The following is a 24,511-nucleotide window of genomic DNA, read 5'->3' on the forward strand; positions in this document are numbered from 1 at the left end:
TTTTTCTTTTTTTTCATACACACAATATTTTAGATATAATATTAAGAGCACTACTTGTGAAGCTCAATATGAATGTGCAGAAACACTCAGCACCCAACCATCAGCCGGCTGCCGCCACCAACAAAAACTTGCATCCAAAAAATAGCCCAAAAGTGGCGTAAAACCCCATCAATCAATCAACCCTCTATTTAGTTTTTGAAGTCAAAATACTGTCATTACTTTGGAAAGGTTGAATTTCATTATTTAAAAGTTTAACAAAACTACCTCCTGTCAGTACAAACCATTGTTGAAAAGCTGATGTTAACTGAGTTCTTACAGCAGACATAGAAATAACTGTGAAAATAAAGATACACCAGAGAATACAAAAAGATTCTGCATGCAGACATGAGATCAGGACCTTATTGTAAAAATGAAATGAAATGCCAGATCTTTGTTTAGCCTCAGGGGTAATTTAGTACCTCGTAACTTTTTATCAATTTGACATCCGTCATAATAGCTACATGTGTGAAGAACCAGTCAATATTCATCAGAATTAACAACCAAAATATGGTTATTTAATATCCCAAGGCAGTCTTAATAGATCCTCGTATGGAAGAAATTATTAAATCAGAGAGAAATAGGTTGTCAACAAGAGGCTATGATCGGAATTATATAGATCAGCTGAGAGATTACGAGTATAAATCATCTGTGTTGGATATTAACATTGGGGATGTATTCATTCTGTATGGTTTTAATGGCCTCAACTAAATAAGGCAAATTGTACCGAGTATTTGATAGATTTATAGATGATGGGTTGATCTTCGTGATAAATTACGAAGCTTCCGAGTTATGTATCTTTAAATTAAGCTTGTATCAGTTGATTCATGTGTGTTCAATCATATATTGGAAATAAAAGTGGCCCAAGAACATATTGGTATTTAATAATGTATGGAATAAAAAGATAAGATAAGAATCGAGAATTAAATATCTAATCCATACCAGTAGGATTTTGTAATTGAAATAAGAAAGGAGAATAGAAGTGAAAAAAATCTTATCCAATTTATTGAAGCAGATTTCACCTTTTCAGTGGTTGTTTTATGTCATTATAAGGTTGTTGGCTTTTTTGTGGTTTGTGTGTTTCTTTTTTCTGTTATTTATAGAATTCCATGTTGATAGCAGATGTATGATATATATGTCTGTGTTTAATTTATTCACAACTTTTGCAAGCTGGTAGACAAATTGTATAGATACCTGTCTAGTATATTTGATTTCCTGATGCCTCACAGTCTTGAGGTTATTTGAGTCTGGTGAAGACTATATGTTGTCCTCTCAATGTCTTGATGTTATTTGAGTCGGGCGTTTCTTTCTCATTTAAGAATACCCAACATGCCCTTTTATTTATATTCAGTTAAGTTGGGCTTTGAAACCCAAAACAAGACCAAATAAGTTATAGAATAATACCAAAATAAGGATGAATGATAGAATACCCCCAAAAAAGGTTCCGTCAGAAAAAATGAGGACATTAATTACTTACTAACTTAAAGTCTTGAAATATAAAAAAAAATAATTCAAAAACGAAATAAATCACAGGATTCATTAGCTCGCTAAACATCAAATTGAATTGTATACATGATTTTTGGGGTACAAATATTTTCAAATCATATACTGTAGCTCATTACAATAACAGAACAAGTGACTGGCAAGCATTTGTTTTGGGGAATTTAGAAAAAGCAAGGGGTGAATTTATATACAAAACCATGTCAAAAACATAATGATGTCGGGCAGAAAGAGGTATAATCTGTTCCCCAAGTTCAAGTTAGATATCCCAGGTTATCTCCCTTTCTGTGGATTAAGCTTTATTTTAATTCTGATATTGCTCTGCTATTTGCAACTTAACAGTAATTTGTATGTAAAGTTCTCGCTCTTTTATTTTTTATACGATTTCTGTGTACAAAAGTTTTCTCAAATTGAACTATAGGTACAAAAATTTAAGATGAAACCTTTTTTTCTATTTTCAGTTAGAAGAAGAATGAGCTGTATAAAGTATCCAGTTCCAGTTAAAGTAAGTGTAAAGAATAATTATACTTCATGATAAAATGACAGATATGGATTTGTTTAACTGTTTCAATGTAGACAATTTACTATCCAATGACTCAACGGGGGACACCTCTCAATGGCCCCGACGTAGCAGAGGGGGAATTAAGTTCTACCCTGCTGTTCTGTCTGTATGTCCCAAAATTGGTTCTTGTTCTCTAACTTTAGTTTGCCTCAACCAAGTGTTATTAAACTTATACAAATGCTTATTACCACAAAAAACAGATCAAGTTTGAATTTTAGTGTCATCACTTTAACTGTACTTGAGTTATGCCCCTTTACAGTTTCCACTTTCATATAACTTATAATATTATGTACATAAGGTCATAGATAATTTCTTTCAATTTACAATTTAAAACACAATAATGGAAGATTTAGTATAAGAAATTTAATAACACCCTCTCAGCTTTTTGTTATTTATAAATAAACTGTGTTCCATGATCCCTAGTAAATTTCATATTATGTCTGCATAAGTACAACAAGGGAAGTACAATATAAGTATATGTGATATGATCACCAATGGGTGAAAACTATCTACCAATGTCCAAAGAACCAGTATGTAATCTAACTATAGGTCACTCTTCAGCATTTAACAATTGATCAGGCAGCTGGTTTCCTCATTTGAATTGCTTGACATTTTATAATGTCAGGGCCTTTTATAACTTGCTTCTGAGTATGGGTTTTGCTCATTGTTGGAAGCCATACAGTGACCTATCTACTTTATTTGGTCTCTGTGGATAGTTGTTTCATTGCTGATTTGCAGCCAATCATACCACATCACCTGGATTCTCTTCAAATTTATCTGGTTACAAAGATCTGTTAGAGTAAAAACATATCAGATTTATATCTTTCCTTGTTTCAAAAGGTATGTGGTTTTTAATGTCCATACTGGCCCAAGCAACCAACCCACAATCAATCAATCAATATTAGTACTGGTCATGTTTCAAGGTCAATTCTTACTGAACTTTGCTTAAAATGTCTCATGAAAAATCAGAATAACTTATTTTTCCCTCAAATTTGGTGTCCTTTGGTACTCTGGATGGCTGGTATATAAGAAAGAAGGCATTTGTGATTGATTATTTTATCAATCTTGTTTCTATAAAGGTCAAACCAGATAAATGAAGGTGTTGAAGTCTAGGAGGTCAGGTCTGACTTTTTGGATCCTGCTTGAAAGTACACACAGCTGTCTGCTATCTGCCATTTATTTCTGGTAGAATTATATACACTATTAAAGATTACAGTCAAAGCTGCTGTAAAGGTCACCTATCTGCCATTTATTTCTCACTCACTCACGGGTAGAATCATATGTAGGTCTGGTAAACACTTTTGAACTACAGTCAAATCTGCTGTAGAGGTCACCTCTGTAAGGGGGAAACCCTGTAGTGTCAGGTCACTTTTGTTTTGTCCATTTGTAGTGAAACCTATTTGTATTTAGAAAGTTAACCTGACTAATAAGGTCAGTTTTCTCTTGACCCATAGATGACCTTTATATATCTTTGACTGTATTTGCTAATGTCATGACACTGCTATTCTATTACAAAATATTCTGCCTAAATTTATGTTCTATATTACTCTCCTAATCTGTAACACATTTTACTATTTTAATGTATAAAAATTGTCTACGTCTGCATAGTTTTATTCTATTTAATAAACTAAATGAGTTAAGTTCAATTGGTAACCATTTAAAGTAATAAAGCCTCATCCCTGCTTAATTATGCATTGATTGGAGATGAATATCTTAGGTTATAAACTTATTAGAGATGTGCGTGTATTCTTGTCTGAGATGATGAGAAGCTTGGATATGGCTTTATATAAGGCACATTAACTGGCTTGAAGAGGGATTGTTTATACTTATCCTTGGACTTGTAATTAATCATTAATTAATTTATAGATTACTGATCCATCTTTGGTTCATCTGTTATTACTGGTTGTAGAAAATAACGATTATTTAGTAAATTAGTACATGAATGTCTTCATTAGATTGGTTATGAAATCTGGTACCTTATCATGTAGTTATCCAGGTGTAAGTAGTATAGTTTGAATGGCATATGAAAATAGAGAATAGAACTGGAGGAAAATGTCAAAGAGACATTATAACCTGACCTCAATGCAGAAAAAAGTAATTGGTTTGTGTTGGCCCGTGGACATTATAGAAAAGAGAAGAAGACTTCATTATAATTTTGAGGTCTATTTTTTATGATAAAATCTGAGCTTTATGTATTTTTGTCATTTTGTTTAGTTTCTTTTGTTACCTATTCTGACATCAGACTCAGACTTCTCTTAAACTGAGTTTTACTGTGCATATTGTTGTGTGTTTGTTTTTTGTACATTGGCTAGAGGTGAAGGGGGAGGGTTGAGATCTCAAAATAACATGTTTAACCTTGTCGCATTTTTGCGCCTGTCCCAAGTCAGGAGCCTATGGCCTTTGTTAGTCTTGTATGATTTTTAATTTTACTTTCTTGTGTATAATTCAGAGTTTAGTATGACTTCCATTTTCACTGAAGTAGTATACATATTTGTTTAGGGGCCAGCTGAAGGAATCCGTCGGGTTCAATTGTTTCTCGCTGCATCGAAGACCCATTGGTGGCCTTTGGCTGATGTCTGCTCTATGGTCGGGTTGATGTATCTTTGACACATTCCCAAGCCCATTTCCATTCTCAATTTTATTTACCAAGTATTATGGAGTAGCCATCATAAGTAACTTCCATCATCTTAAAGGAGCACTAGCTATGAGATATATAAAAAAATCAAAAGTATGATGTTTTTTGTTCAATCATTAATGAAAGTGAAATAGCGAAATAATAGTTTGCTTTTATAGGCTAAAATGGTTCAATTTTGTTAAATTAAGCTATTAATAAACATTGATAATGAATTATTCACTTGCAAGTGAATAATTCGACCTCAGTAAATCCGTATTCATGTGAACTACAATTTAACCTCATAGAAAGAGATAGAATAACACATGCATTGTCTGTGTAAGGTTACTTAAAGGAATAGAATGTCAACATTGAAAGTGAAACAAAGGTAAATAATTTGATTAACTGATTTGATCCACAAAAAAACATTCTTATAAAGGTAAAAACGACAAAAAACATAAATTTTTAATCTATAATACAAAATTTAACAGACCTATAAAAATCCAATTGCACGAGTTGCTTAATCTATTTATATCTATGTTTATGTTTACATTGCTTATATATTCATAGAAGGTCAACTCGATAGTTAATTAGATGGCGTTTTGGCTAATATTCACACGAAACAAAGTTACATCTTATTGAGACCATGTCCTGTAAATTGTTTACTTTATACTTTTAATAGTTTGGAAAAATGTTTTACATTGTTATAAATAAAATATGAGAATTTGAGTCAAATCGGTGAACATGAATTTGGCAGCAAGTGCCCCTTTAAGTTTCTTTGTAAAGAATTTGTGGTGTTATAAAATTATGATGATTATTATTTTAAATAAAATTGAGAATGGAAATGGGGAATGTGTCAAAGAGACAACAACCCAACCATAGAACAGACAACAGCAGAAGGTCACCAATAGGTCTTCAATGCAGAGAGAAACTCCCGCACCCTGAGGCGTCCTTCAGCTGGCTCCTAAACAAAAACATATACTAGTTTAGTGATATTAAAATGGACTCCAAATTATACACAAGAAACTCAAATTAAAATTAAAAATCATACAGACTTTTAAAATGAAAAAGATTCTTTTTTTTATTCACTTTTGACAAATTACATGGTTTTTTTATGAACAAGTATTGACAACACATAAGACCTATCAAGTGTTGTCTCTCTCGGGAGATACAATGTCACTTTCTCCCGTAATGAATATTGATTTGGATAGAAAATGTGTAAAAACTGATTTACTTCAGCCTTCATCCTGCTAATACCACTTCCTCAGAATTGCCGGAATTGCCTTACTGGAATTATTTAACAATCAAGATAGCCATTGTGGAATTATTTAACCATTTTTTTCCCATAAATGCGTAGATTTAGTGTCTGATTTCCATACATGTTTGTATTAATGGTGAATTCTAGTCTAAATGAATCTTTAAATACTCCTTTATGATAATTCTTTGACAATTGTTTGTGTTTTGTCTTTATCAAACTAATATGTGTAATAATGTCATAAATTTTGATTAGGTTGGTAGAACTATTGCTACTTTGTAAATATCCCAATGACTTAAAAAAAAAAATGGAAAATACGAAAATGAATTCAGAATGGAATTTAGCATTTGCTAACTTGATTTAATTCATAAACTTCAGTTACTTAAATTGTTTTTTTATATACAATACTATTTAAAAAGTTAATTCTTTAGTTTAACTTTAAAAGAATAAGCTCACAAGTTTTAGAAAAGAAATAATTTTTGTTATTAATAAAATTATGGTGAAAAAAATACAAATAAAAGTTACTGAAGCTTTGTATAGAAAGGAAGATAACTCTATATTATTAAGTTTACTCAAAGATCAGTAAAACAATATATGATAAGACTATATCGAATTGAATAAAATATTTATGTTTTATTTTTTGTCAAATAGCGAACAGGCTATAGTTTTTGATAGATTTTCAGATTGTGCTGAATCTCAGTAGAATTTATATTTATTTATATATTCAATAAAGTTGCTGTCTATTGTACCTATCAGAGTTCTGCATTAGGGTTCCTTTACCCAATCCCTGTGTTTTCCTGTGTTTCCCCTAAAAGGGATATGTTGAATTACATTAATTACATTAAACATTGTTACATTAAACTGGCCAGTTCAAGCCCGTAGCCAGAAATTTCTGGGGGTGGGTGGGGTGTATTTGAACTCGCAAACTCAACTTAAACAGTCACAATTCAACCCGAACTTTGACTTTAAACAGTGCTTATTTGTTTTAAGGGTTCGTCGAAACCACCCCTGGCTATGGTTATATGGTTATGCAGTTAAGAATTGTCAGTTAGAATGTGTAAAACAAACAAACAGGATATTAAATAATAACACTTGGTATGTTCTTAAAAAAAATCCTCTAAAAACTGTAATATTGAATCACAGATATGTTGAGGAATATACTTATGTCATAAACATGAATCATTAAGTTTTTGGTAATTGGGTGGTATTTTAGATTTTTATGATATTTTGTGTTCCATTAGAACTCAATGACCTGCATCTGAATGTAGACATAACACTGGCATACAATCAAGATGTCTTTATTTTATTTTCAGTCCTTCATTGCTTTAAGTGACAGATGTCTTCAGTAGGAGACAATTTATTGCAGTCAATCTCCTCCTCCATAAACATAAAACAATGCTTATGTCTTTGCCAAGTCTGGTAAAGACAATTACATAACTCTGTTCGAGTGTTATGTCACGAATAGTAGTTTGCTGTTAAATAGCAAACTTTCTCTGAGTATTTATTGTTAAGAAATAAGTTATAATGAAGTGCCAGTAGTGGTATCCCTTTAAAGGAGCTAATTAACTGGGGACTCCACTCAATAGCTGCACGACTTTAAAATGATGTTGATAGCAGAGCTAAAACAATTAATATCTGGTAACAATTTGTAAGAGACCAATTAATAAGCCACACAAAACTCTATTCTGTTTATTTCCGATGCAAAGACCCTATGCGTGAATCAATATTAATACCAACATATGCAATCCTTAAGGATGTCAACATTATCGTAACTATATCCTTTCTGAATAAGTCTGTTTAAAGGTTTGGTTAGATTTTGAGGTGAATGTGGACATTTTTGTGTTTTGTAAAGAATATTACTGTTGGCTGTTATCTGCTCTTTGATCAACCGGATCAAAGAGCAGATAACTCTCTGACACATTCCCCATTACCATTATCAATTTTACCATAAAATATTGGATGTGAAATACCTGAACTTATAAGATATCTGCATGTTGATTTATATTTTAGAATGATGTCCTTGTGCCATTGATAAAATTTAGTAAATGTTTTGACAAGTTTGTGATATAGAAAACCCTGGTGTAATTATTTATCAGTAATACAGAGATTTCTTTCGTTGAAATCAAATATGTTGTTACATACACAAGCAAATCAAAAAAGTTGAAATATTTAAACCACTTAAAATGGTGACATGGGAACGTGACACCATAAAAAAATGGATAATTACCAATAAAAAGTATCATTCTGCACTTGACAAAAGATAAACTAATTCTGCCTTATGCCCTCAAGATGTAGCTAATACTTGTAATAATTTGACTTTGGCTCTCATACTTTCATTTCTTGTTGGATTCTTATGAAATTTAATTATGTTTTAATCAATAGTGATGAGCTATTTAATAAGAATTATTTATATATATATATATATGCCCTCGGAAATAAAACTGTATGAAAAATTGATGTAGAAGCTCTCCCATGTCTGTAACATTTCTTGTTGGATTAAGAAATTTGTATCAACGGTTTATATCAAAAATGACTTTTAGTGCTAATCTACCATTTGAACTTGATCAATTTTAAGGTCAGAGGTCTTAGTCACAGCTTCCAGATAAAAAGTTTGGGTGCATTTGTGATTTCTAGTGATTACTTGAGGTTAACTTTTTTAATTTGATAATTAAAAAGGAAGTGTTTTTAAAATGAGAGGGAGGAAGGTTCTCTAGTTTAAGGCCAATTGGTAAGTGGTCGATACTAGTATTTAGTTCATAGTTTGAAAATCTTTAGAAAAAAATCTTGATTTCTATATTAAACTTAATATATGTGCCTGAATCTGTTATTGTTTTTGGATGCCTAAGTTTGAAAAACCAACAAAAAGAACCCAAGTATTAATCACAACAGTTTTGAGTTACCTCCCTTTACATATTAAATAAAGAAAAAAGAAATTATGATCCATTGATCTTATAAAAGCCATTAAACTGGTGCTTATACATGTAGTACCATTTATGAGAGATATCTGTAGATCTTCTGCTGACTCTCATCAATTTATTTGTTGTTCTTTGAAATACTAAAAGAAAAATGGCCATAAGAGTTAGAAACTATATTATTTTTATTTTTTGCTGGAAAAGTTTATTCCTACAGAGAGAGTTGACAACTTTTTAACTTAATTTCTCTTCATTCAAATAAATATAGAAAATGAGATTTAGAGTTGAGCGTCTTCTAATACAGCTATTTTGTCATGCTGTAGGTTTCCTTTTTCTGTAAACCAATCTTCTGACAGTTAATTATGCCCCACCTACAATTGTAGAGGGGCATTATGTTTTCTGGTCTGTGCGTCCATTCGTCTGTCCCCCTTCAGGTTAAAGTTTTTGGTTAAGGTAGTTTTTGATGAAGTTGAAGACCAATCAACTTGAAACTTAGTACACATGTTCCCTATGATATGATCTGTCTAAATTTAATGCCAAATTAAGAGTTTTTACCCTAATTTCATGGTCCACTGAACATAGTAAATGATAGTGCGAGTGGGCCAACCGTGTACTGGGGACACATTCTTGTTAGAGAATTGCCCTTTTTTGTTTAATTTGCAGCGATTTATTTTTTGGATTTTTGTCGAGCCTGCAACTTTTGTTGCAGAAAGCTCGACATAGGGATAGTGATCCGGCGGCGGCGGCGGCGGCGGCGGTGTTAGCTAACTTCTTAAAAGCTTTATATTTTAGAAGGTGGAAGACCTGGATGCTTCATACTTTGTATATAGATGCCTCATGTTACGAAGTTTCCGTCAGTCACATGTCCAATGTCCCTGACCTCATTTTCATGGTTCAGTGACCACTTGAAAAAAAAGTTCAAATTTTTTGTAATGTTGAATTCTCTCTTATTATAAGTAATAGGATAACTATATTTGATATGTGCGTACCTTGCAAGGTCCTGATGTCTGTCAGATAGTTTTCACTTGACCTCGACCTCATTTCATGGATCAGTGAACAAGGTTAAGTTTTGGTGGTCAAGTCCATATCTCAGATACTATAAGCAATAGGGCTAGTATATTCAGTGTATGGAAGGACTGTAAGGTGTACATGTCCGACTGGCAGGTGTCATCTGACCTTGACCTCATTTTCATGGTTCGGTGGTTATAGTTAAATTTTTGTGTTTTGGTCTGTTTTTCTCATACTATATGCAATAGGTCTACTATATTTGTTGTATGGAACGATTGTAAGGTGTACATGTCTAGCGGGCAGATGTCATGTGACCTTGACCTCATTTTCATGGTTCAGTGGTCAAAGTTAAATTTTTGTGTTTTGGTCTGTTTTTCTCATACTATATGCAATAGGTCTACTATATTTGTTGTATGGAACGATTGTAAGGTGTACATGTCTAACGGCCAGATGTCATGTGACCTTGACCTCATTTTAATGGTTCAGTGGTCAAAGTTAAGTTTTTGAGTTTTGGTCCTTTTAACTAATACTATATGCCATAGGTCAACTATATTTGGTGTATGGAAATATTTTATGATCTTTATGTCAGTCGCACAGGTTTTATTTGACCGTGACCTCAATTTCACGGTTCATTGCACAGTGTTAAGTTTTTGTGTTTTGGTCTATTTATCTTAAACTATAAGTAATAGGCCAACTATATATGTTGTATAGAAGCATTGTTAGCTGTACATGTCTGCCTGGCATGGTTCATCTGACCTTGACCTCATTTTTAAGGTTCATTGGTCTATGTTTAGTTATCTTGGTTAATGTTAAGTTTATGTGACAGTTGTTATAAAGCTTAGCTTTATACTTAGGACTATCACCATAATATCAACGATTAGTATAGAAGGCGAGACATTTCAGCGTGTGCACTCTTGTATAAGTTTCTTGAAGTATTTACATTCATATTAAAGAGAAGATACATCTTTTTAAACAAATTTGTAACTATTTTTTTCACGTTATTTTTTCTACTCCCAAAAGTAAATGTGTAGGGATACACATTCAGCAAAAAACTAGGAAGGCATTATTAGAGTGCACCTTTTTATTTAAAAAAAAATAATGGCCCCAGCAAAACTTAAACATCTAGAAATAGATGAAAAAGTATTAAATAATCAAATCAACTATTGATTCAGATCTTTCAATGATGCCCCTGAAAAATGACATGTCCCCATTGATTAATCCTGCAAGTGATTTTTCATGAAGAAAATTTAACCTTAAACAATCTAAAGTTTATATGCACCCTGCAGAAACAAATAATTTGTGCACGTCATATAAATGATTATGCACTGTATTCCAGAAATATCAAAGTTTAATACTCATCTTAATACTGCATCATTAAATGAAATATGATTTTTACATCAGAGTTTTGGATTTCACAAACGAAGAAAAATCCTGTGTATTACTAAATGGCTCCATATTTATAGCGTAATAATGTTTGATTTATATTAGAAATGCATCTTTGATGTAGTGATCTTCGAGAGGGGGTATTTTTACTTTAATATTACAGCATACCCTCAGATCATACCTTTGTTAAAACTGTACTGAAATTTTTTTTTCTCCAGAATATGTAACCTTTGAAAGTGGATACCATTAACAGTACATATATACATATATATCAAGAGCATGACCTTCAGACCTCAGTAGCCATCACCATTTGATGTAAGTATGTGATTATTAAGCCAATCATACTGCATCTCCTGTTGCTTAAATATTTGATGTTTTCGGGTTAGCGAATTGTTAACTGTCTACAGTATACAGGTGGTCTTATTACACAGGTGCTACAAATTTTTGGTGATTTTCTATGATTGATATAATTTGATATTAATAAAGATGTATACTATTAAACACTAAATGCTTTACATGAAATATGATTGAATCACACAAATAAAAACAGAATGACCATAACTAAGAAACTGTCAGTTGTAAGAACCAGTCAGTGTGACTGGTAGATTTGAGACCATTATAATGGTGAAATAGAAAAATCAAATTTCAAGTCTGCCTATGTTAAAATGGAACTATCTTATACTTCTGACATGATATAGTCTGGTAGTCTGTTTTTAATACATAAATGGTTTTAAATCTGCCCTTGTTTTCTTTACACATTGCTTGGGTGTATGTATGCAGTTGCATGTTCACAAGCTAATATAACACATGGTGAAATAAGTATTGGTTTGACAATTGCACTTAAAAGATGTCTCATTGTATATCAAATGTAATGTCATGATAAGCAAAGAACTGGGTAATTAGTACCCATGAGAATTAGCAGTATATTATCTGCCAAATATTTATTAGATACAGACAACAATCTCCTTATTCTAAGAACAGAACATAAAAATCAATGCTAATTGCAGGACCTATAATGGACATAAATATTCTAGGAGATATAATACTGATCAACAGTATAAATCTGCTCTAATTATCACCTCCTAATGATCTGTTAATAAGAGGCTATTATTTTGTATAGCTTGCATTTGGGAATAATTGAGGCTGATAGTTGTTTATTGTAATCTGCTGGTGATTGGTCAGACTGATGGCAATAATTATTACATGCTGTTGGAAGAACTGAAAATGATGGGACACAGCCTAATGTTTGTTTACCCATATGTTTCACCTTGGTTTCAAATCCAGATAATATATTTTTTACAATGGAATTGCCATTTCCAAACATCATTTTGCTCCACTCATTGAACTGTTTAGAATTGATTGATTCATGGGTATAGAAATAGGTAGATGCAATATAGTTGCTAATGAGACACCTATTAGAGACCTTAAAAATATAAAACAGAAGATGTGGTATGATTGCCAATGAGACAACTATCCACAAAAGACCAAAATGACACAGACATTAACAACAATAGGTCACTGTATGGCCTTCAACTATGAGCAAAGCCCATACAGCATAGTCAGCTATAAAAGGCCCTGATAAGACAATGTAAAGCAATTCAAACGAGAAAACTAACAGCCTTATTTATGTAAAAAATATACAAATATGTAACACATAAACAAACGACAACCACTGAATTACAGGCTCCAGACTTGGGACAGGCACATACATAAATAATGTGGCGGGAAAACCATTTCCCTTAAACTAGTATTCACATTGAATATACACATTTTTACGTTCACAAACGAAACATTCTGTACTAAATATGATAAATCTGGAAGTTTTTATCATTTATCCATGCTGATAATAAAATATCAACATGATTCCTTACAATCATCGATATGTACTGGTATATTCATCTTTGGTTTTTTTGCAGAATCCTCAAAATCTGTTTTCACCTGTTGGTCATTGAAGAAAATCATCTAAAAGGCCCTCACTATTATTTCTATTGCAAAATACCCAAACTGTGTCATTCCTTTGTGAAATTTTGATTGACAAAACTTTAGACAGTAGCATTTTGTCATTCTAATTGCAGCTTCAAAGGTTCTTTATCATATATTTTTACCTTTAATGTTTTGCACTTTTCTTATGAATTTCAATCTATCTGCCATTCTGATTGTTATAGAATGACAAGCTTTCAATTTTTCTTGGACGTTTTTAAGAAAAAGACACAATAAGCTGATCTCAATTATTTTGATTGTTTAAGAATGACAAGACATATATATATAAGAATATGGGAATTAACATTTTTCTCTAAACTTGGTCATTGTAAGAATCATCATTAAAAAGAAGTTCTTCGTCAAAGTATAAGCTGCCAAGAGATAATGGTGCTGCAGACTTAACAATGAATATTAACGACAGGTTTTCCTGTGTTCATTAAGACTTAATGCTTCCACGGGGAGTCTTACTTTCCTTTACCGGAGATATATGTAGTACAAAGAGAAAATAAATAAAAAGTTTTGTTATAACAAGCAAAGAATTAATTTCACTCTTGGACAAATTGATGAGATTCATTTGTTTTTATTTGTACAGTTTTAGTGTTTTCCAAGAAGAAAAACAGATTTTTTAATTAAGGGTTTCAGTGTTCAATGAAATGCTGTAAGTGAATTGAATAAGTAGTAAGAACATTTTAATTTGGATGTTACAAGTTACAAGAAATAAACGTTAAATAATTTCATAGACTCCATTCAGTACATTGTTCGCAGCATCTACAAAAATATCAGTCTTCAATATTTTTATATCGAAAGCTTGTTATAGTGCTCGAAACACTTAATAATTTGCAAATTTTATCATCTTTGTCAAATTGACAAATTCTTGATTCATCCCTGACTCTTACTTTACTATAGAATAAAACCCATGAGTCCATGAAATTGGTACAATTGAAAACTTAGTCTTGGTACAATTGAAAACTTAGTCTAAATTATACCTTACCGCCAGAAAAAAATATGTCAAATTGCACACTGTCTGCTATATGGTAAATTGTCAGTTTATATTCATACCTTTTAAGGCCATTGGACCCGATGTCCCCTTAGTAAAACAGAAAAAGTAAGTTAATGTAATGTTTAATGGATAGGTCTGTTGGAAAGACCTTGGGTAGAACACTTTGATCAGTTGACTTCTATGAAAGAGCGTTTTTATATTTGATCATCATCTTGATAATATTAAGTTGTAGGAGTAGATCTGCACAATGTAGAACTTATGGTTTCTTAGATCTAAACATCAACAACAATTTATTATACGTTGTGGTTGACATTTTGGTCAAATGCCATACGGAATCTTTCCAACTTAATCTTTTAGGAAAAAAATGGAAAATTCAAAAAAATTGATTAGAATATACATAAAACTTATTCTAATTACGTATAAGTTCTTGTATAGGAATATGTAATTCTAAGATATTCTAATTACGTATAAGTTCTTGTATAGGAATATGTAATTCTAAGATAAAAGAGATATAGCTTCTGATGTTGCATCAATTTAGAATCTAGTTATTCTCTACACTTTAGAATAGCCTAAGTAAAGGTTTTCTAATGAGCATTCTTTTAGATCCCCCTAATTAGTTGATATGTATTTTCCCAGTAACCCTTGGTACATTTCCAGCCAAGTTGTGAAGTTATTTGTATAAAATATTAACACATGTTGAATGGAACCTCTCAGTCGTCTGTTCTTAATAATAATAATAATGCCAGAGTTAAAAAGGGTGATATAGATGTGAAATGGCAGATTGACAATCCACTCAGTGCACCCCCGTCACACAGGCAGAGGACGATATTGTAGTGACGTGTTTAACAGAAGTAAAGCTAGATCGTTCCCTCTATCGTAGGATTTAATTGCTTATTGCAGGTAAAGAAATTAGATTTATTTATTTTATGAGAAGATGGCATCTCCTGAAATGTAGTTTTCTCTTTTTTAATTATTTATTTATAATTGGGATAACAATTTTAACCTTTCTGATAAAAGATTCTTGGTTTTGTTGTTGTCATGTTGAATAGTTCGTCAACTGCTTTTATCTTTTGTTAGAAAATTATTTTTAATTGGAGTTGGCAATGTGATCAATTTATTTACTAGAATTGCAGTAAATTATAATTGTAAAACTTGAGATTTTGTGAGTTTGGGAAGATGTTTTAAAGCTAAAATTTAATGAGCACCAGTAAAACATTTTTATCATATCTCATGGTTTTATTAATTTATATGTATTAACCACTAGATAGAGAGACAAAGTTAATCATTTTAGAGTCTTACGATTTTGAACAAGGAATTTGAATAGTTCATTAACCATAATAGTCTTATTAAGTTCATTGTTTGTGTAGATTTTTCATGATTTTTATCCACCACCTAGGAGCATTATGTTTATCTGTCTGTGCGTCAGTTTGTTTGTTTGTCCGTCCATCCAGCTTCAGGTTTGAGTCTTTGGTCAAGGCATTGTTTGATGAAGTTGATGTTCACTAATTTTCACTAATTTAAATGCAAACAAGAGTTTTGACCTCAATTGCACGGTCCACTAAACATATAAAATGACAGTAGAGATGAGCATCTGTGTACTATGAAAACATATATGTTTTTATTTGTACACATAATGGAAGCACAACATTTAAATGTATTAAAAGTTATTTTAGGAAGGACATTATTAGGCAAATGGCCTTCTGATAGCAAATGCATCTGCTTTTCTCATTAACCTTTTCAAATCACTGTGGCCTACAATATGGATTGCAGCATAGTTCCAGTCCTAAGTTTGTGGTATTATATTCTATAGTTCTCTCACCAGTTAAGCAAACTGAGATAAATTGTTTATTAAAACTGAGACAATGATTCCATAATATATATATATATATAAACATCTGATACAAATTGAGGATGTAAACTCAGTAACATTTATAAAGCAATGGTGCTGCTGATAAGAAATGGTGTTTTTATTTCTTGTACAATGGCTTTCCCATAATACCCTTACCATTAGTAAACCTTTAAATCTCTCAATTTATTTAGAATTTGTCAAACTTGCAAAGTAGAGCTCTGCTTCCATCATTATTTGTATCTGTAGACAGAGATATTATCATAGGTTTGCTTCAGGTAGAGAAGGTCATCTTGAGAAAAGAAAATGGAGAAAATATTGATTCTTAAACTAATAGAAAATACAAAATTATTGTAGATGAAATAAATTTCATGTTTCAAAGAGAGATAAAATATAGCATTGCTATTAATATTAAGTCTAGTTTTACCTATATATTTTTAGTATTATTTTACCTCAGTTTATAATCAAAATATAACAATGACATATTATTTTACCCCTATAGTTATCTACATCAGACTCTCCAAACAGAATCAGAGTAAATATAGAGCTGTAACCTTGATCTAATATAAGCAATGGATTTATTTACCCACTGATCCCATTTGTCATTTCTTCTCATAATATGTTGTGTGGTTCCATTGATGAAGCTACCCACGGTTGTCAACGAGACATAATAATTAGATGTATGCTTGGATGAAATAGGTTGGAATTTCTTGGTCATTAACTCTGCTGTCTTTAGGTTGGCTTACCATCCTTCTATATGTAATTATTTTCCTTCAGAAAGAAATGTAGAAAATGTATAATGGTTTCTCTACAATATTATTACAGATGTGTAAAACTTCCTACATATAAGTGTCAGTTGTTTACACAGAGTTGGTTCCACTAGGCTTCAATTTGTCCTTTATTCATTTCACAAGCCAGAGAGGTAAGCTTCATTTGTCCTGTATTTATTTTATGAGCCAGGTTTTCTTTCAACAGTCTTCCCTTAAAATAGCCTTTCATCATTTATAGTTTTAAAGTATTGCAGCTTTTTATGTTCACTATGAAAGTTCCGACAATATTATGTCATACTGATTTCTGAGCCTATTCTGGTAATCAGATTATTAAAGTTAATAGAATTTGATAGATCTTTGGCAAATTTTAGAATATTTAAGAATTAGAAGATACTTTCCCAATCCAATATGTTTTTTTCATGAAAAAATATATCCATGCATAATCGTACATAATCGGATAATTGATGAAAATAAGGAGATGTAGTATGATTTCCAATGAGACAAATATCCACCAAAGTTCAAATGAAGTGGATGCAAGCAATTTTAGGCAACTGTACAGTCTTCAACATTGATAAAAACCCATACCAATATAGTCTGTAAAAAATATAAAATACAATTTAATTGAGAAAATTAACAGCCGAATTTATAACAAAATTTACGAAAACAAATATGACCAACATGAACCAACAACAACCACTGAACTACAGGCGCTTTATTTAAGGCCGCACATAAAGCACTGTTGGCAAGGTTTAACTCGTTCATGAGTGTTTAACCCTGAACATTGTTGGCAAGGTTTTACTCGTTCATGAATGTTTAACCCTGAACAAACTATTAAAATCTGTTAGAAAAGGCTTAACTCATCGCTGTGAGATAGATACAAGTTTGGCTTATCAATGTGATATAGAATTCTGTTATGCACCATGCATACAGAACTAGGTAGCTGCTTCTCCTAGGCAGCTTGACCTTCTGAAAGCTTGTTTGACTCCATCATAATTAATTACAATTGTTGTGAGGTGTCAAACTAGATTTTGACTCTCTGAGGGTTATACCTTGTATGACTGGCCACTGAATATCATGTTGCAGCAGGTATAATGACTACCACAGATTGATTGGATTACAACACAGCTTGTCTGTAATTTAGGTTCCAGACTTTAGGCATAAAATTGTTTTGGAGTTGAGGATGATTTCCATTTTCACTGAACTAGTTCAGATTTTTGTTTAGTGGCCAGCTGAAGTCCTGGTGCTGGATTTTCCTGCTGTGTTGGAAAGCCATTGGTGACGTGGCCTGTTTTCTGCTCTTTGTTCAGGTTATTGTCTCTGTGACACATTTCCCGTTTCCATTCTCAATTTTACAGCTTGCATTGCTAAATATTAAAAGCAAATAGTTCAACTAACCATAACAATTACTTAATTTTCTTAAACTGATGAACATTGAGGTCACTAATAACTTCAAAGGTTGTTTGGTTAGCATGTGTCCTAAACAAAGAAAAAACATTATGACATCCTTCTAATTTGGTGTTTAAACATACCAATTAGCCATCATGTATTGTCAGTTGGGACCTTTAGATTCTGCTGCATCAAATTGCTATACCATAAACTTTTATTTCACAAAAAAATCAAAAAATGCTTTATAGTATTTACGCTGGTATTAACATATAACTCAACATTTGTCATGATTTTCTGTTAGTTTATATTTCTGTCATTATTGCAAACAGCCTTGAAAAAGTCATTTTGGTTTGAATAATGACAATCATGCATGTAAAATGTCTTCATTCTACTAAGGTGGTGATAGAACTGTCTATAGCCTTCAGTATTAAGTTTGCCAACATCACTACTCATGGGATCTGTTGAAACAATTATACAGCTTTCATTGGAGAAACAATGAATTGCTTAACAATAACAAACGCAAGCTGCTGTGTAAACAGTTTATTTACTCATTTGTTATACTGCCAGACAAGGTGGTAACAAAAAATTGAAAGCAAAACTGCAAAAGCCTGATAGTACAGCTTCAGATGCCAATACCTTTTGTTAGAGTATAGCTTTGTTCTGCTGAACACTGAATTCTTTTATTGTCTTGGCAAGAAGTTGAGTTGTTGTTCTTCAGGGAATATCTATATGTGCTTTGTTTTAACATCATTATTGTTTCCTAAGCTGTTATAAAGTAAGTATGTTATTGCTATCTGACTTTTTTTTCTGGCTTGAACAATGTATTTTTATGGAAAATGTTTGTTTCTGTCACAGCAAATGCTGAATTTTAGAGCATAACTATTTTGAAAATTGATATAGTATAACTTGTATAAATAGCACTTCTTTAATCAAATCCCTGTATAAAGAGGAATTTTTTATGGTAAAATGTATTGCAATATAAAATAAAATATGTGACACTGCTTAAAATTGGTAGACCATCATGGAGTCTTGTTACCTGAATTGCAGTGGATGTTTTCAGGATTTATATTTCAAATATTTGATTTGATCATATTACAAGTACATGTATTGCATAAAACATGTTGAATTTGTCTTCTACTCCACATCACCGTTTGTGACGATCAAATCAACAATTGATGATGGTAAATATTTCAGGGGGGATGAAGAAAATTTATAATGCCACTGGAAAATGAGGGTAATTGGGATAGGTAATTTGGATTATAACCTTACATAAGGCCACCTACAGACTCCTTATAGAGTTATTACAAGGGTTTTTGACCTGCAGAGAGTGTGGCAATCTATTAGAGGCATCGGATTTTATGTTCCCTTTCTGTACGAACAGGCATGCATAATAATACATCTTGTAAATCAAAACTTATAAGCGGCTTTTGCAAGGGTCTTACAACCAATCAGTGACCAATATTTTTATCCTCCAGTCACACTTGTGGTGCTCTAATTAAACCAAAGAACTCATAATCTTTCTTAATTGTGGAAGAGAATCTGGCAAGTAATAGCTTTGTGATTTATATTTGTGTAAATCACTACGACAAGTAAGTGTAATATTGTAAGATAAAGTTAGATTCAAGTTAAGATATCATAAGATATATGTGATGATAAAAGATACAGGGAGATATATGTTATAATGTCTGTCAGTCTTCACATCTTTACCTACTTATAAATACATGAGTTAAGGAAAATTAGTAATTGTCACCCTTCATTGTTACACCTTGTGGTTATCTGACTTTTTAACTGTTTATAAGCTTGGGCAGACATATATTATTTGTACTTTATGAATTACTGTGGGTTAAGGTATTGGTGCAATCTAGCTTTTTGAAAATGTAAACATGGAATCTTTTCATATGGAGAGATTGAAGGAAACATGAGGTCTAAAACAAGTAGACATCAATTTGTTTTCTATAAATAAAGTTTTCAGATGACTTTTTATGCCCAAGCTACTGTAGCGGAGGGGCATTTAAAGTTTTACCCTTGTCTGTCCCACACCTACCAAAATTTGTTTCAGTTCTCTAACTTTAGTTTGCCACAACAAAATGATCTGATTCTTACAAATAATGCTTATAATGACAAAACACAGATCAAGTTTGAATTTTGGTGGCTTCACATTTACCGTTCCAGAGTTATGCCCCTTTATAAATGGAAAACATGCTGAGTGTTTGTTTTCGTTCTCTCACTTAAGTTTGCCCCAACCTCAAACCAATTTGTAAATGTTGTGGTTTCATCTGTCAGCAGAGTAGTTTTTGTCTGACCGTGACACAAATTAGAAACGTGCTTGCTTTTTCTGGCTTCAAAGGCTTCCAACATTATGAAATTTTGTCAGTTAAGGGGGAATCATAAATGGGAAGTCAATGATATTTGGTATGCAGTTGTATATAAATTGCCCGGTGAACTGTAGCATATAATTGTGGTATATTTTGACATGGTAAATAACAGCGAGTATTTATGTTAGATAGTTCAGTAACATACAGATACACAAAGATAGTCAAGTCAGTTAATAGGTTTATTAATGTCATTATGTGAGAGTTGCAGCAGGCAGGAGTACGTGACAACCAGTAATATGTTGTGACATTTGTGTCAGTGTTTATATGTTACACTGCTGTGATGGTGCAAGATTTGTTCAGTAAGAATCTAGAGTGATGACTGTCAGATTTATTTACCTATAATTTGTGGTGATGTGGTATAAGGTCATTTACACCATACATGTAATGGTGTTTGCAGTCTTGTGTTTTTCACTAATTTGGAAATGTCATATACTTGATAAGGATCTGTGTTGAAAATTGTTCTTGCGTCCACTATTTCCACATCATTCTTTTTCTAGTGGATAGTTGTCTCCTTGGCAATCATACTTCATTTCTTTATTTTTGCCATGTAACTGATGTTATTCTATTCTTAACATAGATTTTACAGTTGTTTTAATTTTATTTACATCGGTTAAATTTTACTTGTGATGTCTGACTGCATGAGCTTGTAAAATTGTTTTAAAAAAAAGACTTGATTCTCTTAGTACTCACAGATCACACCATGGTATTTAGAGATTATGTTAAAAAAATATCAAAATGCACTTTCTTTATTGCTTGGATTAATCTTCTTAAAAAAACATAGTTCCCAATGAAGAGCAGGACTCATTGTTTCTAATTTAAAATCTGTAATATTTGAATACACCCAATGCATTGCACAAAGCTTTAAACTTTCATCTGTAATATGATTATTATAATCAAATTGTTGACTACCGGGTACTCATATCTGAAGAGTTTTTATCCTGTACTACTTTCGCCCATCAAGGACCAACACTTACATTGGCCTATTAGTAATTGATTAGGAGAAAGTATATCACAAATCAGAATAGTTTGGGAGTTAAACTGATTTATTTTCTGAGATTAATTTTAGATATATAATTCAATTTTATGTTTATCAAATTGATCAACATTTCAATTGTATTTATATGTAATATCATTATTTGTGCCAATATTAAGATTCTGTCATATACTTTGATTTTGTCTTGTCAGTCTTTCCTGGTATTACGCAATAACATTACATAATGTCCACCTTCCTCTGATGATTTATGGTCAGATATTGGTCTTGCATCTGTGACAAATTGGAAGGTATATGTCACTCAAGAAATGTATATATATCTATCAGTAACTAACTCTACAGCCTTTATAACCTTAACACATTAAAAGAATATTTTTACAAGAAGATACAAGATTACCCAAAGATAACATGATTGATTCAATTTGTCAGTAAGGGATGTCTCAAATTATCTCCCCTGAGCGGTACATCATAGGCATAGAACAAAATACTTGATTTATTAACTGAATGATTTGGATTTACAGTTCTTACTATGGATTCATTATTATTGTGGGGTACTTATTTTTTGTGGGTATGGGTTAACCACCATTTAAGGTGAACAAAGCAAGTCTCCATTTGATGGATGTCTGAAGTCTGTTATTGGTAAAGAATCAGGTTATGATACAGTCTTGTTATAAACTGCCTGTATTTAGTTGTCTTTAGCAGGGTTCTGTACGGAGTTTATGTGGCACATCAAGTCTGAGCTGGGAGATTTAAATACAATGTGACAGGGATTTTAAAATATTTACAAATTTGTCTTTAAATCAGATGATGGCATTTCTCTTTTTTAACTTTATATGCTGTTTATTAAGTGAAAAATTCTTTAAACTAATCTACGCTTCATGGTTAATTAGAGCGCAATTATTTGTTTACATTTTACCGGCAAGTTTTTTACCCCAAGAGGTGTCATACCACCAATTAAAAGTCCCTATCTGTTCAACCAAATTTTGCAATTTTCACAGCTTTCTAAATATTTTACCTTAAGTTTAACTTCATAGAAACTAGGTATATCCTGAATTGTACAGGTGTCACCTTTCTGCATGCCAATTTTCAACATACATTCAAAATCATATAAGAAAGAAGAGAGCTCCCGAAAGGAGGTACCACTAAAAATAACCCCTGGTTTTCTGGAAATCTTTAATTAGTATACCTTGGAGCACATTAATCCTCAATTTTAAATGCAAACTCTTAGACAGGTAAAATTTGGCTCAAAAGGGTCTTAATATATTTCTCTTTCAACAAAAGTTTCATTTCTGCAAATTTGTTGGTTAGTTTAGGTGAACAATGACATCAAATGCACTATTTTTTGTCCGAGTAGGCCTACTTTCACATACGTTCTAAATTTGAGGGAGTAATTGGTGGTGTGACACCTAAAGAGACAAAAAAGTTAATTAGAAATCTTTTGTTTTGCTTTATTCTTAATCCTTAGTCAATTTGAAGTTAAAAACAGCCTTTCTGAGCATAATGCGACTTATATTAAAAATTTCACAGCTCAATTTAAACTGACTGTAATGTATGACTTTGATAGAAAATACTTAAAAATTTCATTTTGGGCCACAGGAACATAAACTTTCAATATCAAGATCAGTTTTTGCTGATTTTTCCTTGTTTGTTCTACTACTTTAAAGACTTGCAACAATTTTTGCAATGCATTTAGTAAAAAATATAAGGTATTGAAGTGTCAAGGAATATTGACCCCCCTTTTTTTCACCTGGTGTCAGTAAAGTACTACAAATTGATCAAAAGTGCAGTCATGGTCATTTAACTGTTTTTATTTAAATCAGTTAATAAAATTTAAGACATGAAAATTTTATTTGGAATAATAAATGGTATTTTTGTGAGTTTCTGCAGTGCTTACATTAGGCTATGCTATCTGCCAAGTACATAGTATGACGCAATGATATAAAGGGTAAAAATCAAATAATTTCATTAAATCTGCATGACAAAATTTGTTTGGGGTAGTAAATAACCTATGTTTTAATGTTTAACACCACAGAAACAACTTTCTGTGCATTTATAACAATTTAGGACATGTTTTTGATATCAAAGCATATTGTCAGGGTGAGAAAAGCTAAAAATAGCACAAACTCAAGTTTAAGGCTCTAAATTTGCAATTTGTGACATTTTGCCCCCAAAAAGATTGAAATGTGGCTACTATTATTTCAAATGATCAATTAAGACAAAAAAAATCAATTGTTTTCTGAATTTGATGTTTCACCGCATTTCGCTTAAAGGTGTCATACCACCAATTAAAAGTCCCTATCTGTTCAACCAAATTTTGCAATTTTCACAGCTTTCTAAATATTTTACTTTAAGTTTAACTTCATAGAAACTAGGTATATCCTGAATTGTACAGGTGTCACCTTTCTGCATGCCAATTTTCAACATACATTCAAAATCATATAAGAAAGAAGAGAGTTCCCGAAAGGAGGTACCACTAAAAATAACCCCTGGTTTTCTGGAAATCTTAAATTAGTATACCTTGGAGCACATTAATCCTCAATTTTAAATGCAAACTCCTAGACAGGTAAAATTTGGCTCAAAAGGGTCTTAATATATTTCTCTTTCAACAAAAGTTTCATTTCTGCAAATTTGTTGGTTAGTTTAGGTGAACAATGACATCAAATGCACTATTTTTTGTCCGAGTAGGCCTACTTTCACATACGTTCTAAATTTGAGGGAGTAATTGGTGGTGTGACACCAAGATGGTACTCAGAATAGAATCCTATACAGCTTCTGATTGGATGATGTCAGGATTGGAATTACTTTTAATCTAAATCTTATCCAATTAGGTTTAAACAAATGCAGAAAATATGCCTTTTTCCATAAGCAAAAAAAAATAGACAATCTTTTTCAACTG

At 31.9% G+C, this 24,511-nt stretch overlaps 1 protein-coding gene across 18 annotated transcripts in view; it reads left to right on the top strand.

Moving 5' to 3' along the window:
* LOC139510105 (poly(rC)-binding protein 3-like) overlaps positions 1-24,511 on the top strand; it is a 112,578-nt gene that overhangs the window by 39,944 nt on the left and 48,123 nt on the right. For 10 of the 18 annotated variants that reach the window (XR_011661830.1, XR_011661831.1, XM_071296387.1 and 7 more), the window contains exons 2-3: positions 1,998-2,041; positions 11,486-11,582. The gene's annotated coding sequence lies outside the window, so the exon portion shown is untranslated. Of the gene's footprint in view, positions 1-1,997; positions 2,042-11,485; positions 11,583-14,977; positions 15,148-18,796; positions 19,025-24,511 lie in introns of those variants that run through there. The other 8 variants (XM_071296390.1, XM_071296394.1, XM_071296365.1 and 5 more) reach the window with 7 other exon arrangements.

Source organism: Mytilus edulis, chromosome 2 (assembly GCF_963676685.1).
Source record: "Mytilus edulis chromosome 2, xbMytEdul2.2, whole genome shotgun sequence".
Classification (NCBI taxonomy): domain Eukaryota; kingdom Metazoa; phylum Mollusca; class Bivalvia; order Mytilida; family Mytilidae; genus Mytilus; species Mytilus edulis.